The sequence below is a fragment of the Aspergillus glaucus genome, assembly GCF_001890805.1.
Source record: "Aspergillus glaucus CBS 516.65 unplaced genomic scaffold ASPGLscaffold_17, whole genome shotgun sequence".
NCBI classification, from domain to species: domain Eukaryota; kingdom Fungi; phylum Ascomycota; class Eurotiomycetes; order Eurotiales; family Aspergillaceae; genus Aspergillus; species Aspergillus glaucus.
This window is the reverse complement of record NW_019170469.1, coordinates 1-5,238: the sequence shown is the minus strand read 5'-3', so window position 1 is coordinate 5,238 and position 5,238 is coordinate 1.

Here is a 5,238-nt window from a genome sequence, read left to right as displayed (position 1 = left end):
ACTAAACCAACAACTAAGTATATGTACTTAGTTGGCCTTGTTTCTCTACTTCGTCACCTTATTTGGATTACTTGTTTACGGAGCCTGGCTGGGGCAATATACCAAGCAGCGCATTCTTTACGGAGCCTTACTGGGGCGAGATACCACGCAGCACATTATGACTTAGACCTGAAGGGTCATTATCAATATAACGACGATGACGAAGGACACTCAGGTGAGTGCCCCAACTGAGACTTAACTAACTAGAACCTTAGGTTATGATACAAAGAGAAGCTAGGTTGTGACACAACAATTGCCTGTCAGCATGAGTCTAGTCTCAGTTGACTTATTCACAACCATGTCAAACAACAGCGCTACACCTAGGTCCTCTCATGGATCTGAGGAATGTATGCCCACATATGAACAACTGTTTGGAATGGTGAGCCAGCTACAAGAAAGCATCACCACCTTGGAAGAAAGACAATCGGCACAAACAATCAAAGTCTGACCACTGGAACCTTTTGACGGCACTCAATACAAGTTGTGACCTTTCATTACCCAGTTAGACTTGTATGTCTGTGTTAATTGCAGCAAGCTCACATTTGAATCTGACAAAGTCTTGCTCGCAGCAACATATTTAACCAGTCCAGCATTTGATTGGTTTGAACCTATTTTACACAATTTCCAAGAAAAAGATGAAGAACATCACAATGACAATACCACTGAAATCTTCACCAATTACACTGAATTCAAAAAATGACTCCAAGGAACATTCAGAGATATTGATGCCACACAAAACACTGAATGAAAACTATGGCGACTAAAACAAACTGGATCAGTAACCAAACTGGTATCTGAATTTCAACAAATCATCGCACATCTGAATTGGGATGAAGAGATGTACATCGCCAAATTTGAAGAAATGTTGAAACCAGAAATTCAGGAGAAGTTGGTTTGGATGGAACAACCAAGCTCCCTGAATGAGTTGTTTGAACAAGCAGTCAAAATTGACAACACCCTGTATGACCTAAGAGTCAGACAGAAGGAGTCATGATATGGAAACACCTTTAGAGGAAATCCATGAATGAACTGCTACCAATTGAATGATAGATGACCAGCTCAACCACAAAGCCAAGGGTATGAAGATCCCTATGGGCCATGACCAATGGAGCTGGATGCCACGCAGCAAAAACCTTTTGTGTCCTATCAGGAAAGGGAATGAAGGAAGAAAGAGAGGCTTTGCTTTACATGTGGAAGACCAGGTCACATGACAAAAGACTGCCTGCAATCATGAAATATTAGGCCTCAACAGCAGCAACAGAATGCCAGGCCACAGCAACAATGAAATGGAAATAAGCAACTGCATGCTACCCAGGAGAGAGGAGCATACAATGTCACAGGAATAATGAAACCAGAACTCAGAGCAACAAATGAATTGAAATGGCACATGCAAGAGGCTATGGATGAGCATGATGAAAGGCCACTGACACCTAGTGAAAGGATTGAAATGATACCCAACCTGAGCCCATTGAGGAGGTTGATGACTGAACAGATGACTCTCAGTGAGGAAGAGATTGAAGATATTATGAGTTCTAGTGAAGATGACTATTGGCCAAATGAGCAGATGATGGGGTCTGACAGTGGAAGCAACAAAGCCCATGAAAGGATGGATGGGTCTGAAAAAGCCATCAACACAAATGAGCCAGTTCATGTGGAATTACTCAGTGAACTATCTGATGAATATTGGTCAGTTAACAATTCCCTTGATGAAGAGTACAGATCTCAGTTGATTAGCAGTGCCCCAAACACTGAGGAATTCAATGAGATACCAGAGACACCTCCAACAAAGACTCCCACAAATGATGAACAAATTACACAACCTCTGGCAGAGATATATGAGGGATGCACTGAATCCAGCAGGCATGGCCCTACCATGAGCATGGTTAACAATGAAGAATTGATTTGACAACAATGACTTGAAGAAGAAAAGAATGATGAATACCTTGCAGCATACCATATCAATGAAGTTGTGCTTGATATCAAGGATAACCCAAAGAGGTTTACTGCTGAATTGAGACAATTATTTCAGGAGTTAGGTGATTACTGCCCACATCAGAACTTGGAATGCTGGGAACAAGAAGACCAAACATGGGATGAACACCTACAGAAATGCAACCAACATCCATACACCTGCAGATATTGCGAACAACACAACAGCAAACTATGGGGATATTTGTGAGAAGTTACAACCAAGAGACCATGAGGTCCTATTCACAAACTGTGTGAATATGATTGGTGTGATTGTGTGCACTATTGAGGACACCCAAAACATCACCAATTACCTTAGATTGTATGTTACAGTCATGCATGTGGAGACTATTATGATCTGAAAAACATGGCACACTACTTTCCACAGTGACCCCAGAAGAAAAACAACACTTGCCCTTGTTGGGATTGGAACTGCACATGCAGAGGATACCTACTGCACCCAGAGCACTCAACTATGCATTGGACAGCATGCTATGAGGATAGCTGCATAGTGCACTTTGAAATCAAGGACTACTACCCAAACCCACAATGACAATGACAACCAAGATGGTCAGCAAATCTATCAGCAACACAATGAGGATATCATCTGAAGTTTACAACATGAATCCTTAGTCAGCTAGCCAAAGTGATGGTTGACTCAGGAGCCACTGGAAATTACATGGATCCTAGATTCCAGCGACAATTGGGGATCTTAGGAATCAAGAAGGCGCAGCCAGAGCCTATCTCAGGGCTGAATAGTGAGAATTTAGGAAATCACTTGATGCTCAAATTGGGATTTGTCCCTATGGCTGTAGCAGGTCACCAAGAGAGGATCAATTTCAATGTGACACCATTGGGACAATACAATGTGGTGTTGGGGATTCCATGGCTCAGGAATCACAACCCAGAAATTGATTGGAAAACTGGATGAATGAATTTTACAAATTGCGACTGCCCGAATACGACAAAAGGACCAGATCAATGGGAGACTGGGGCCTCACCATGATTTACAGACGGAAGAGCTGGTAGATACATGAAGCAACCATGAGGTGGGTTGATAGGTGAAGACAACACAGGTGACAGAGCAACAGATATTGTGTTAGCAGCCACCAAAGCATCAGAATGACATTGGCTAATGAATTTACCAGGATGGGCACCTGACACAAACGAGAAATATTGCGAATACTCGACCATGGAGGATATACCCAAGAGATCTGAAGATGAGGGATATCACTCAGAATGAATTGATAGTCAGAGCACATCAGATTCAGAGCTAGGCTCATGGGAATGGATCGACCCTAAGGAGTTAGCCATGACGACTCAGGAACAGCAGGTTCCACAGGAATACACCAAGTTTCAGCACTTGTTCAATCAGCCAGAACAACCTGAATTGCCAGCACATGGACCACATGATCATCAAATGCCCCTAATGGAAGGGAAGGAACTGACATGCAAAAAGATATACTCAATGTCAGAAAAAGAATCAGCAGCATTGCAAGAATACATTACTGAGCAATTGAGAAAAGGCACCATCAGACCATCAAAATCACCAGCAGGACACAGAGTCTTATTTGTTCCAAAGAAGGATGGAAGCCTATGACTATGTGTGGATTATCAACCACTTAACACCATTACAATCAAGGATCGACATCCATTGCCACAGATTGATGAGATGCAAGATCACATCAGAGGAGCAAAATGGTTTACGAAGCTTGACATCATGGACGCATACAATTGACTACGGATTGCATACAGAGAAGAATGGAAAACAGCTTTTTGAACAAAATACAGACACTACAAATATTTGGTTATGCCATTTGGGCTTACCAATGCACCAGCATCATTTCAATGATTCATCTATGAGGTACTGGGAATATATTTGGATATCTTTGTGATAGCCTACCTTGATGACATCTTGATCTTCTCAAGCACCTTTGAAGAACACATGCAACATGTCCAGAAGACATTGCAAAGGCTTGAAGATGCCAACCTATGATTGAAGTTGAAGAAATGTGAATTTCATGTTCAGGAAACCAAGTTCTTAGGACACTGGATCACTACAGAGGGAATCCAGATGGAAAAGAACAAGATTCAGGCAATCTTGGATTGGCCAGAACTGAAGAACACCAAGGAAGTCCAACAATTTGCAGGACTTGTGAACTATTATCGACGATTTCTGAAGGACTATTCACAATTCATGACACCACTGTTCAAAATGCTGAAGAAAGGACAAGAGTTCCAATGGGGAACAGAACAGCAACAAGCTTTTCAGCAAGCCAAGGAAAGAATTATATCTGCACCAGTTCTTGTGCAGTTTGACCCAGAAAAAGAAACGACAATTGAAACCGACGCATCAGACTACGCCATTGGTATGAGAATGACTCAACCAGGATCCGACGGGAAACCACGAGCCGTTGCATTTCACTCACGAAAGTTAGTTCAAGCGGAGCTAAACTATGACATCCATGACAAAGAATTGCTAGCTATAGTGGTAGCATTCAAGACTTGGAGAGTCTACTTGGAAGGAACACGACACACTGTACTTGTGAAAACAGATCACAAGAACCTGACCTTCTTCACGACAACCAAAGAGTTGACCAGAAGACAGGCCAGATGGGCTGAAGTACTGTCACAATATGACTTCAAGATTGTCCACTGCAAAGGAAGTGAAAATGGACAAGCAGACGCACTCAGTCGACGACCAGATTACGAGCTCAAGGATAAAACAATCAACCCAGCGATATTGAGAACCAACGAAGACGGAACCATAGGATACAATCATCAGGTGTTAGCAGCGACAATGCACATCCTGGATGAACAACTGAAAAAAAGAATCATTGAAGAAACACGAAACGACAAAATGATACAAGAAATGGTGGAAAACTCAGCAGAAAACGACAAATTGACAACCACTGACAATGGATTGGTGTACCTGCACAGTCTCATCTATGTGCCAAAGAGCATGAGAAACGAGATTATCAGCATGCACCACGACACGCCACTACATGGACATTTGGGAACTGAGAAAACTGCAGAACAGATCATGAGAAACTACTACTTCCCAAACACGCGAAAAATTGTCCAAGAATATGTGAGGAACTGTGAAGCCTGCATTCGAGACAAAGCAGCAAGGCATCAACCCTATCCTATGGGGGTCGGCGAAGTCACGGTGACTGGAGTTAGGGTTCCCGTCTTAACTATGGGCGGGAAAAGTGGGGCGGGGGCTGACTT